The sequence below is a fragment of the Dermacentor variabilis genome, chromosome 6, assembly GCF_050947875.1.
Source record: "Dermacentor variabilis isolate Ectoservices chromosome 6, ASM5094787v1, whole genome shotgun sequence".
NCBI classification, from domain to species: domain Eukaryota; kingdom Metazoa; phylum Arthropoda; class Arachnida; order Ixodida; family Ixodidae; genus Dermacentor; species Dermacentor variabilis.
The window spans coordinates 140986747-141000218 of record NC_134573.1 but is presented as its reverse complement, the minus strand read 5'-3'; the positions used below and the strand labels follow the sequence as shown (position 1 = coordinate 141000218).

Genomic DNA, 13472 nt, shown 5'->3' with positions numbered 1-13472 from the left:
CAGCTTGCATAACTTCATGGTTATCTCGCCTGTGGAACACGGTAAGGCTCACAACATGAACATGAAGGCGGAAGGGAAATTCAGAAGGATTACTGGACTCCATTGTGTGGAACGCGTTTGATTACATAATTTAACTCCACCTGCATTAATTTGCGTACCTCCCGAACGTTAAATCGGTAAGCTCCAGCCGACACAGGAAGTTCAAGGTGACGTCAAGATCACAGATGCGACGGGTATTGGTCACCAAGGCATCATGACGAGGAATTACAGCTTAAATATGAACATTGAAAAGCGTGTGCAGATATAGCGCCAATAATGTAACCCTCGTAAGTGCAGTGGTCTATGCCATGGCTCTAGTATGAAACAAATGCAAAGGAAAAAAAAAAAAAGTTAGAAAAAAAAAAGATCGTCCGCGACAGGACTCGAACCTGCAATCTTCTGATCCGAAGTCAGACGCCTTATCCATTAGGCCACGCGGACGAGACGGGAGACGCTGCGCAGAAGTCGATTTTCTCGGCCATGCGGCTAGCCTTGAAAATGCATGCTCGTAGGTCGTGGTTTTTGGTGAGGTCTCGCCCTCACCCGCGTGCTCTGGCACCGCTTATACGAGTCACTTTGTTTATGTTGCGAATATTTAGCCCATTCTGATGTAACAGCAGTGAGCGACCGAAGTGGCTGCCTGTGCAGCAGAGGCTTTTCGCCGGCATTGAACTCTGTACAAATTGCAGACGGAAGCACGTAATGCGTGGGATACTTCTGGCGCGTTAGAACTTGTGCCGGCCAAATAGACAATTCCCAAAATACACCACGTACTACTACAGCGCCTAGAAAGGTTCTACTGTCGCCCGTTGCTTACGGCGCCCGCTTTCTCGTGGACTAACGTTCCGATAGACTGACATAAACGAATGTTTTGAAGCTTGCGCATGAATTTCTACGTCTTTAACGCTCAAAATACATTTCAGTTGGCATTAGTAGTCTTTTATCATGCATATTCTTGCGCTTGTCAGAGAACGAGTGCCGACATCGGGTAACCCGAAAAGCACAGCCTTCGAGATGGACGACGTAATCACGGAGGCCATGTAAAATGTTTGGCGCAGTTCATACAACATTGTCGCGGTATTTCTTTCTTTCTTTCTTTTTAACAGCGAAGCTGTTTATGGCTCGGCTGTCATAAGCAGTGCCCGCGAATACATGCAAAATTGCCCGGCGACTATGCCTGTATCCGCAGGCTTCTTTCGTGCTCAGGAAAAAAGAAATTATGTAGCACGTATTGCGCAACAGAAAGCTGTATCGGAAGCTTCTTCATCTTGTTCAACAATTTTCTCATTGGCACTTTTATTTTAATTGTAATAATCTAGAATACCGTTAAGTAATTAATTAATTACTAATTATATAATTACGCGGAATGCAAAATATAATCTGGGTATCTCCAAGCGGCGGCAAACAACATTACCTTGGTTTTGTCCAGCTACGTAGCATTTGCATATTTTTAACGTTTGGCTCAAGTTAAGTGAAACATCCTCTATAACACTTCGTACTTTGTATATATGTTATCGTCCTGGCGGAATTGTGCCGCCATTATGATTCACAGTGTTCGCATCGTCTTTTGTTGAAATGAACTTTTTTCTAAGCACAGTTGGCAATTATGTCAGTGTGCAACGCGAACACGTACCCATTGTTTTATTCGTGTGTATTTGGAAGTTATCAGTGATGTATACGTATTATATGTGTATAAAGCATGAATTTTGAATAAGTCTCCCTTATTCTGCAGGTTTTCTTAACGCTATTTCTGTGATTGCAGAGAAGACTGTGGTCTGAAACCGGAAACGTATAGTCAACTCACCACTTGCACATGATAGGAACGGATGCATTACGAACATTTTCACGGTCATCCGTCAAGTTGAAACGTTTGAATTTTGTTCCAGCATAAGTATCGTGGTTTCAGTATTGAGCAGGGAATACGAGCTGCAACCATATCCCGATATTATCCGAAGAGAGCCCTGGAACAACTTCGGGATGACGCCATCAGCCGTCTGCTTCGGATGCTCGTTGTCGTGGACTAAAATGTTACCCTTGGGTGAGTGCTGATATCATGATATGTCATGAAATTTGCCAATATGTTTAGGTCCCATTCTCAAACCATCGACATTATGATACATATCGAGCAGGACATAGTATAAGAGCAAAGGTAACCATCTTAAACTCGTATGGAGTGGAAGGAAAGCGCTTCCTAAGGATATTATTATTTTTTTTTTCGGGCGTATGGTGAGATGGCGGCGGTCCTGCTTCCCTTTCGGGATGTCATCTCTACTACAACAATGTTGTTCTGAAACCTCCTTGGGACGGACACAAAGACCCTATGTGCAGGTTATCTGGACGCATATTATGTTACTCAATACCTTACTTTACATATACAGGCACCTCAACTACACAGAGTGTGTATATATAGACAGTACAAAAAGCACCTGCAACACTTATTTAGAGTGCTTCCATAAGTTTTTTCGAGCGTGGCGAGTAAAGCGACCGCCTGTGACTTGGATTGGGTGACTTTTAAGGTCACCATTTCTCTCTCTCTCTCTCTCTCTCTCTCTCTCTCTTGCTAATAAAAGACGCCCGGGAAAACCCGAGGCTGGAGGCCAAGGTCTTCTGCAGATTCTCTTGAATTTCGCAAACGGCACTCGAAAAATCAAATGTGTCCATGCGAGGACGATAAAGCTATGCGAGAAAGCCACTGCTTTTGTCCACGGCCCCGGCAAATTGCTTCCCGCGTGCGTGCGTGCGTGCTTACGACAGCATCAAGCTCCACACGAAAGAGAGGAGAGAGAGGGCGAGGGAGGGAGGGAGAGGGAACACGGATTAAACAGAGAGAGGGAGAGGGAGAGCGGGGAGAGAGGGAAATTAACCAGGCACGAAAGAAAAGGCAAGCAGGAGATGTGGACACACGTCAACTCGGGTATGACGAGGCTTCTCCCGGGCGCGCATGCAAGGTTGGGCGCCGCGCATCCCGCGCGCGTCGGGCGGACGCTCCATTTGGGAATAATAAAAAAAAGAAGATTGATCGGCGATCGATCATAATCTACCGCGGACCTACAAGGGGCTCGGTGCACCGCAGAGACGCCTCCACGTTTTCGATCATCCCTGGATGATTGACACCGACCGCGGCGCGGATGAGGGGAAAATGTCCGTCGCGCGGCTGCGTCTCTCTCTCTCTCTCTCTCAACATTGTCGGGCCTTGACGCGCACGCTTCTTGGGACGCGTCCGATGCGATGGACTCGCGGGACGACCTCGCGGCGGTGCACACGCTTGACCGGACGCAGCGCGATGTGCGGGACACGGTCGTGGCGCCAGACGCCCAGGCGCTATCAGCTTCAACTTCAACTTTATACATTCTTCTAGTATACACTATAAGCGTGCTCCTGGACTAAAAGCTGCCGTAAGCAGCTTGACTGGACCCAAGAGGCGTTTTTGTACATGACGGCGCGATAACGGAGAGCGCTTTGTAACGTAAGCACTAAACAAACTAATCGCGACAGGTATGTCCTGAGCGAGCCGCTATAAAGGCGTCTGCTGTGTTGTTTCCTAAGGGAGGCTGGATTTTACGGCAAATTGTGACTGTGCGCACTGTGTGGCGTTTTATGTTTCAGTGGAACATTGACATTGTTTATGACTATGCGGCGCCTTTACGGACTGTGTGATAGCGCCGCACAGAAAGTACTAATATGTTTAGTTCTTTCCTTCGTTTGACATACCCATTGTGGGGGATTGGCCAAGAAGCAGGCGATTTTTCCGTATGCTTAGAAGTAAAGCGAAACTAGATTTGAATAGTGGAGCGTGGGGCGATACAGCTGTAATTTAGAAGTGTAATGAAAATGTTGCTAAGCATTTTGATAAAATAAGTTTACGCAAGGATGCCGTCGCGCTCGTGCCATCGTCACCACTTCGGCTTCGTCATCTGACTCTTGCCATATCGCCGTTCTCAAGCCATCGTCGTCACGCAGTCGTCATCATCCCGTTGTCGTCATGCTTTATTTTATTATCGCTTTATTATCTGTAAGCGATAAATTTCGTATCGCTAACTCACCGCCCTTTTTTCCCCCCGTTCATTTTAACTATCATATCTAAGGCGAAGGAGGAAGAGACAGAAGTGCCCAGAGCTTACTGGTGCTCTGGGCCTCTCGCTGTTATGCATTTTTTTACGTTCTTGCCATTTTCGTGAGAGTCATTTCATCAAGAATGAGTAAGAAGATGTTCCCACGACTACCTGAACAAGGTCAGTCGTCTACTTCATCGCTCATTTTTGGACGACGTGCCTTTGGAAGCTCGGACCAGCTCGATTCCTGGGAGAGCTCAACGCCAGAAGCCATGGACTCTGACAGCGAGTACACCGTAGTCATGGGCCGCCGTATGAAGAAGATGCGCCGTATGTCGACTGAGGCGACTTCATCGCATCAGAGTGAGCAAGAATCCTTCATGGTTTCTTACGTGCCGCTCTGGACGTCACACAGCATGAACTCCCTCAGCAGGCAGTTTCTAACCGAATATATTGAAAGTGTGGCCCCTGGGCAAATTAACGAGATCAGGATCAACGCTCGCAAGAACATCCTGACAATAGATGTGAAAAATTCCGCAATACTTGAGAAGTTAAGGACCATTCCGCAGTTAAGTGCAATCCCCGTCCGCTCTTTTATTACTTACGGGAAGGAGACAACAACTGGAGTGATTTCCGACGTGGAGCTTGAAATCAAGCATGCGGACCTCAAGAGTCTTTTGAGGTCATCGGTGCGCATTCTTGAGATTCACCGCTTGGGGCACTCCCGATGTATCAAGTTAACGTTTGCTTCCTCGACATTACCAGCGTTTGTCAAAGTGGGCTACGTTATACATCGAGTACGACCATTCGTTCCGAGGCCTATTCAGTGCCGGAAATGTCACAAGATAGGACACGTGAGTGCTGTTTGTAGAAGCAAAGCCACCTGCTCGCGTTGCGGCGGAGAGCATGATACCACCGACTGTGAGGCATCCTCATTTAAATGCCCCAACTGTACTGGCTCTCACGAAGCGACTTCGAAGGAATGCCCGAAGATGAAACAGGAGGTTCGTATTCTTCGAAAAATGGCAAGAGACCAATCTTCACGTAAAGAGGCTGCTCAATCTGTTCGCCAAAGTGACCAATGCTCGCCACAGAAGCATCACAAAACCATTTCAGGAGAACTACCTAGCGTGGCACAGGTACCACGACCACCTCTGCCTGTGCGTGCATCGAGGACAGTAACGGCGTCTAATGATAATTCAAGGTCGACGAGAACATGCGGCAAACATTCACCTCCACCTGCTGATACAGACACGGAATGGCCTTTGCTGCCTTCTAGGCCCACGGCCATGCCAGCGGGCACTAGCGGTCCTCTGCGCCATGAAGCCAAGAATTATAGGGCCAATGAAACCGGTGACAGTACGGGCAAGCAAGGAGATGAACACAATGAGAAGGAGAGTGTACAAAATATGCTGAAGCACCTAGTAGAATCAATGCGCGTGATTCCCGGTGGTCTCGAGACTCCGGCCGCTAAAAGTGCCCTACAAGTGCTCGCCGTGCTAGAGCCGCTTATCGCAGCTCTTTATGTGCTATAAAGATTTTGTTTGGCGCTTGTGCTGTTCACGCAGGGGAGGCCCACACCAGCTTCGCCCTAACGCCTCTATCTTTAAGTTCACTCAAATTGGTGACTACAGACTTGAGGCGAAACCTGATTGTGGCTTCATGGATGACATTTGTGAATGTTTATCATCAGAGTGTTGAACTTGCTTTCACCTTTGCGCATCCTTCTTGCTATGTCATCATCATCCCTCATCACATCTTTATGTCGCTGTTCCCCCTCCCCCTGTGCAGAGTAGCAGGCTAGAGCACTTTAGCTCAGGCCGACCTCTCTGCCTTCTTTCAATTAAATTATCTCCTCTCTCTCCTTCGTTTGCTTTCTTTTCTCTTTTAGTTCGTTCTCTTATAAGCCTCTTTCCATCCCCAGCACAGACAGCAAATTAGATAGATCCTCTGGTCAGCCTCCCTGTTTTCCCGTTGCTTTTAATTCTCTCTCTATCTCTCTCTCTCTCTGCGACGTCTATAGTCAGAGACACGCCTAAGTGGTAGAGCTCCGCCCACAGAATAGCACGCACCTTTCTTTAGCGCCTGCGAGCTTTAACGGGACACTAAAGGAAAACATTAAGTCGCGCTATATAGGTTGACAAGTTAGGCTTATGTAGTAACGAATTCAACTCGTAGCGAGAACAGAGCTGTTGTAAGCGAGAAAATGAGGAAAAATGAATAATCGCAGCAGCGCCACTTATTTTTGGACCGTGGTACCTCTCAATGTAACATCGGCGCTAGCTGATTCGCCCAGCGCGTCAGGGAGAAAGGTCACGTGACGATTACGTCAACTCGTCCGTTTCAACGAGGGCGATTCAAGTTGAGGAGCAGCAGTGAGACACTCGTCAATAATTTTCCACCCAACGAAGTCATATATAGTGGCACGCAGAAAACGAATGATGGGATTAAAGACGAATCTACAGATCTAACTCGGCTTAACATCTTCGTTTAGTGGCTCTTTAAGGTGACGCTAAAGATAACTACTAACCCAGTTCAGACTGATAAGGCATTCCTCGAAAACTCTAGTTTTGTTAATTTTGCGATAAGCGTAGCTATCAGATGGGCAATAAAGACCAGGGTTGAATTTCTTGAATTTGCGCCGAATCTCTGCGCCGATACGTCAGTGTGACGTCACGCGTATTTCAAATGAATATTTTCGTGCTTGAGTCGTTGTGGCTCCGTAAATGTTCATGAAACTTGTCGAATCCAGTCTTTTGACTCCTTTAAAAGACAATGTAGTCCATCTTTACCCATAAAAAATAATAATAATCGACTGTAGGCCTGAGCAGACCCCGTTAACCTTCATGACGTCACGATGAGAGCAAGTGTCGGAGCTTCAATACGGCGTCGCGCCCTCTTTCACTTTTGCGTCGTTTCTGGCTTACCAGGCCTCCGGACTCTTAACAGTAAGAGTGGGCTTTCTTGGTATTGTAGAAGGGAAATTTACTAACGCAGATCAAATTAGTGTTCCCGTTGCTATCCCAATTAAAACAACGATATTGAACGAAGTTCGACTCCGTCATGACGTCGAGGAAGCGAGTGACGTGATTGGCTGGCGTACCTACACTCTTTCAATTGGATGGAGGTGAAATTCGCCCCTGCGTTCTTAGATGGTCACCGACTGTAGACAGGCATAGAGTTTCATACAAAGATTACTACAATTAAATAAGGCGTTGCGTTCTTCCTTGCTACATATATTCCATGGTAATGAGGGTATATACATAGCATGAATTTGTCTAATATAGTCGTGCTTGCGACCTCACATACGTTCTTGCGGCGTTGTTTGTTACGCTTCTGTGTTTCTAAATTTCCAAGAAATCACAGTTTTTTTTAAAAACAGTAATAAGTGTACCTGCGCCCGTGCATAATAGTCGCGAGCCTCTGCATTTGTAACGCGATATCTTGTGGAGAAAAAATTGCAATGTAGCAAAGTCACCTGAAGCCCCGGAAGGACGAACTTCTTAGGGACGTAAATTTACCATGCCCACCGTTCTCGTGCCGGGGTGCTAAAATGTCGCATTGCGAAATTTGGTAATGGCGGCATCTTGAGCCAGTCAGAGAGGCAAACAAGAAAAAGAACCTTGCATCTGCAACGCGTTTGCCTCACGAGAACCTTGTTCTCAGGCACACCTTCTTTACAAAAACGCTACAGGTGGTTACACTATATATATATATTGCATCCCTCAAGAAAGGCGACTATAGACCCGATTCAGACACCCACAAAAATGCTCTCTCTCTCTCACTTTCTCTCTCTCTCTCTCTTATATTGAAGCGACGGTCGTCTGTGTTGGCAAACCGCGCCGGCAAACCGCGCAGTCCCGAAGAAGAGGCACCGCGAGGCGTGCACGTTGAAAGGTGAGTAACCGAGACCCCGAATCTTCCCGCCACCGGTGGCCCAAGAACAAGCCCCCGTCTCGTTCTTCCTCGCTCTAAGTGAAAGGCCAATGGCAAGGGCTCGGGCTGCACGACGGCGGCGACCGTGAGGATGCGATGTGGGAAGGAAAAGAAGCCTCGCTCGGGCAGCGAGCGAAGGCACGTCTCTGTGGTTGCGCGGCGCTTCGTTATACGCTACACGGATCGAGGAGTCTTCCGTCGCCGCCGCTGCATGCAGCCGCCGCCGCCGCGGCTCATCTGCTCGATTCGGCGCACGCACTCACGCGCGAACGCACCCGCAGCCAGACGCACGAGCACACGCACACACGAGGAGAGAAGATGCGCAGAGCGGAGGACGATCCCCGTCGCAAGGAAGGGGGGGGGGGGAGGCGATGGGCAACGGACGTTCACCGGGATGCGAACGTCCTCTTCAAGGCCGCTCCTCTCTTCCGAACCAGAGAAACGTGCCCGATGGTGGAAAGGGGGGGGGGAGGGACTCAGCGCGGATGACGGCTTACAAACGCGGAGAGATGATGCCGCCACGCGCGGCTTCTTCTTCTTGCTGTTCTCCTAATCCTGCATCTCTCTCTCTCTCTCCTCGCCGTATCATCATCGTTGCTTCTTTTGGCTTCTTACCGTGCGCGCTTGCGCGTGCGATGCGCTTCCTATGCGCTCCCCTGCCTCTCACAAAACTGTGCAGCGGGTGGGAGGTTACAGAGGTGGTGTTGACCTCACCGGGAGGTGGCGAGGGGGAGGGTGGAGGGAAGGTGCGAACAACACTACATTCAGCAATGTACTTAACGTGGTCTGCCTGATCATACATGAGTCCCTTGGCTTCGACCCATATTCCGAACGGCGCGACACTGACATTGAGACACGAACTATCGAATCGATGGCACGAACGCTGCCGTTCGGGCAAACTCACTGTTGACTTTTAAATCTCGTACGTGTGCTGTCCACCTGACTGTCCTAAGTGGTTAACGGCATCGTATTGTCCACTCGTTTGCTCTTGGGTTCTGCGAAGTCATGTTCTCACCATGATTGTCCAGAATCCATGTGGTTCCTGCAGGGTACGACGGGCGAACACCTCTTCACTTTCAGACCCTAGAGCCAAATTCTCGAATCAGTTCCTCTGCATGAACCCTTTCGGCTTTGGTCGACGTCTCCGCTATTATCTTGTCAGCGGCCAGGATTAGTTTACGACGGTCCTTCTCGGGAATGATTCTTCAGTACCATGGCCTCCAAGAACGGGCACTACTCACGTAGCGCGCGTCGCGATATCTGGGGCCGCGCGCGTACGCAAAGCTTCGCGAATACCGGCTCGGATATCAGTTAGCCGTCGCCACGCTGCACACTTTTCCTGCGAACGAGGTACGTATAGCGCGCGCGCCGTCGTCATCACGTCCTCCCAATCTCTGGACCAGGAGATTCACCTCCAGTCGCCCCCCCGTCTCCGCCCTCCCTTACCTCTTCTGCTTCTTCATTCGCTCTCCCTGCTCCCTCCGCGTGTCTCTTCTTCTTCAGCCCTGCTCATCTTGGCTAGTTTGCTGTCTTCTTCTTTATCTCTCGGCGACTGACCACCAGCTTGGCCCGATCCACCGTGTCCAGAGGTCGTTTCCCTCTCTCTCCGGTCCCAGCCCCCGGCATCAGCTGCTACGAGGGTCCGGCTTCAGGTCGTCGTCTGCTACTTCTGGACGGGTCGCCTGTACGTTGCTTGTTGTTCTTATCATACTTCCTTCTTCGCCCCCTGGCGGATGCGGCACGGTGTACCTTTATCCTGCTCCACTCGCCCCGAGGAATCCCCTTCGCTCGTCTTGCCAGGATATGCATCGGTGGGACTTCGCCTCTTTTTATTGTGTGAGAAACTATATAGCCACTCCTGCTCGGCGCAGGCGTGCTGTGACTGCTTCAGTAATGAACGCACTTCGCCACGAGCGCATGTGAACGATCTCCTTGACACTCGGGGTTGTGAGTGGTGGAGCTGCATATGCTGCTGACGCCTTAACTGTTTCATGTGTGTTCTTCTGGCGGCGTAAAGCCCCCGATGCACTGTGGACAGGAACACGAGCATGGGCGCCATCCTGTCACCAGTCCTTCGTCTGCCACGATGAATGAATGAATGAATGAATTTCATGTAAGGTTGACAAGAAAAGTTGTGGTGAGGCTTTCTGGAAACAGTGGCTCGCATGTACACCTGAATAGGCCAGAATTACATATGCGGTGGCACTAACCGCGCAAACCGACAAAAGAATAAAGGACAAAAGAAGAGTAACAAAGTTCAAATACAGACGTAATAAAGAAGGACGAAAGCCAACCGCAATAGTAGAGGCAGAGTCAACGATTTTCACACAGCTCGAAAGAAACACTGCATTGACGTGGCGACATCAGCCTTGTCCATGTGGCCCTAGGTTACCACAAGCGGATACACGCCAAACCAGTCTAAACCTCCGCGCTGCGTGACCGCCTCGGTCAGTAACGACAACTAACTATTACGGGTCTGAAGAGGAGTCATCAGCCCTGGAGTTTCCGGGTTGTCTCTCCTTCCAAGGACTGGCCGAACTCAACGCTGCTTACGGAGTCGGTGACCTTCGATAACCGGCGTATTCTGATACGACACGGCCGATGACCTCATCACCGCGGAGAGAATGACGAAAAAGTGCTCGAAAGCCGCGTCGATCACCTTCACAAAGCAAGCAACCAAAATAACATTACCTTCTCGGCAGCGTCGGTCAAGAGAATTCGAGATGCGTATGGTTACGTACGATTATTAACTTCGTCATTTAAATTGAGATCTATGAAACTACTTTTTCTTTTCGCCTCTATTGTTAAGGCGCTTGCAGATCACAGAGACACCCCCCCCCCCTGCCCTCCCACCCCTTAGTAAACGCCCACTTTTCTCTGTAATGCTGTGACCCTGAGAGATAATAAATAAATAAATAAATAAATAAATAAATAAATAAATAAATAAATAAATAAATAAATAAATAAATATTTCGGTCATCCACTGTCGATCTCTCACGATTCCATGCGTGCATTTTTCATGCTTCTCATAGAAAAATTTGTTGCTGGTACAGCAGTGTGTCGGTGTTCTTTCTTTTACGAGGGAGTGCGAGGGAACCAGCTCAGTTGAAAACCATCCAGAGCACTTTATGTACGGCGGAAGGCCTCTATCTCTTGCCGACCACCATTCACAGCACAAAGGAACAACAACGGAGATAGACAAGAAAGAAAGAAAAATTTTTTTAAAAATGCGCAAAGAGCGAAAGCCTGCAAAGTCGGCCTGAGACTGCCGTCATGCTCACACGGAGAAGAAACAAAACCGCTCATATAGACGCCGAGCTGGTCGGTCAGCCTGTCTAGCACAGGAACGGGCGGACAGGCGGGCGGGCGGACAATTTTCGCAATGCCCGGTATCGGAACGCGGCACGGAAAACTGGTTTATAGGAAGGCCGAATCTATGGAGCCGTACAGCATCCCATGCTACATATCCCAAATATTTGCTTTTACTTCCGTCATCGTGTTTTTGTTCATCTGCTGTTTTTTCTTTGCTCGAGAAATTGCACGCCTCGAGATTATATTCGGGCATCCGCGGACTCCTCTTACTCGAGCGTGACTGATAGATGCCAGAGGCGGGGGGAGAAGAGAGAGTGTAGTGAGAGAATCCACGACTTCCATTTTGTTTTTCCTTTTATGTACGTGCGCGTATGGCCGGCCGGAGTTTTGATTGCGCACGCGGGTCAGTTTGTCCATTTGGGCAAGCCGGTGCGTGTGTCCATCCGTCGTGGTGCGTCCATTGACCCCTTTGTTGTTCACAATAAGAGGCGCGTTGGAACAGATGGGGCTACCATGATAAAAAAAAAAGAGGTGTTTAGAATATTAGCGGAAAAGGGAGCAGGTAATACCTTGATGGGACCGGATCCGTTACAAGCATAGACAAAGGTAGCTATAGAAGTTTTCAGGAAGCGAAAATATTAAGGAGGCGTAGGCAAAATGCTGGACTGCAAAACACGTATAGCATACCTGATCAGGCTCAAGCAGGTTAGGCGAATATAAATTGAATAGGCCCATAAATCATCTGCTTTTTCTTCCCCTTCTTCTTGTTGTAAAAGAAAAGAACTTCGCGAGCCGCGATGGCAACGCAATGCCGCCAGGACGATTGAACACTGCAGCGACTGTCCAAGCGACAGAAGTTTGCGGGAAGCACAGGTTTTTCCGTCACATGGTAATTTCTGCACGTGGAGCTTGTAATTTAATGGAATCTTGTTTATAGACGCCTATAGCTACCTTGTTTATATTCAGTAATGCACGCTCACCCTACCGTTACCAAATGCAGTTATGAAAGGTAATGTATGCTGTGACCAACTATGGACAGTAACTACAACTTATTATTTTTTTTTTTGGAGGTTGTGGCGCTGCGATCACTCGGCCACCACGAAAACAATGTGGTAGTGCTCGAATTTGTCGTAATCTTCGTGCTCGTGGCTTCAGACGTTATTGTGACGTCATTTATGACGTTCCGTACCTGTCTGAATTTTCGAGAAATCACGTTCGTCTAAACGCGCGAGAGCGATGAGTTTCCGCGCACACACATAATCATTGCGAGTGGTTGCACTTATAACTCAACGTAACGCAACATTTTTTTTTTGTCGAAAAGGACCAAGTTGCACAGTCACATGATTTCCATCATTCAGCCGTATCATGAAAATGATGGCTGAAAAATCATCTACTTGCAGCTCGCATAGGCTCTACACCTCCACAGTGCGCGCTAGCATAGTTTCTGTACGAAACTCTGAGCGTCTTCGTATACCGCCGCAGCTTGAGCATATGCTCAGACCGTTCGTAAAGATGTTCTGTGTGCGGTGTTGACACCACCGCTATCATTTCACCTTCGCCCCAATGTGTAACCTGGCTATGTTGTGCATAGTCTCTTGTTTTTATATTGTTTTCGTTCTTATTTCAGTTTCTTGAGACCACGAAAGGGGGTGAAAATAAAAAGGGCAAGTCAAGCATGACCTCTCATTAAAGAGACTGGTTTGCAAAGAACTATTGTATACCCACCGCGATTCAAAAGCACATAGACCCGCAACCGAACCGTGTCTCGTTCAACCCAGAGAGAAAGCGGGTACGAGTTCGATGCCTCGATGATCGCAAATCTGCATGGCAACGGCCCGACCGGTTCGTGGCTGCGGCGAAACGTACGGGCAACTCCCCTGCGTGCAGATCATCGTCGGTCGCTATCGCGTCGCACGTGAACGAACTTTCTAAACGCAGTAGTCCATCTTACTTCCCTGTATGTACTGACATGCGAATGGCACCTGAAGTGCCTTTTTTTCTTCTTTGTTTGAGATTTCGTGCGTGTTCTTCGCTGGTGGGTTTGTCGGCCGACGTCTGCGGATGCGGTAGCAGACGACATCAGTATTCCGGGAGGTACCAATCCCTCCCGACCTTCTCTGTATGCGAATGCGT

General features: G+C 48.7%; 1 non-coding gene across 1 annotated transcript; it reads right to left on the bottom strand.

The window, feature by feature from the left end:
• Nucleotides 1-407: 407 nt before the first annotated feature.
• TRNAR-UCG (transfer RNA arginine (anticodon UCG)) lies at nucleotides 408-480 on the bottom strand. The gene has a single exon. It is a non-coding gene; the product is annotated as a tRNA-Arg (tRNA).
• Between the last annotated feature and the right edge of the window lie 12992 nt (nucleotides 481-13472).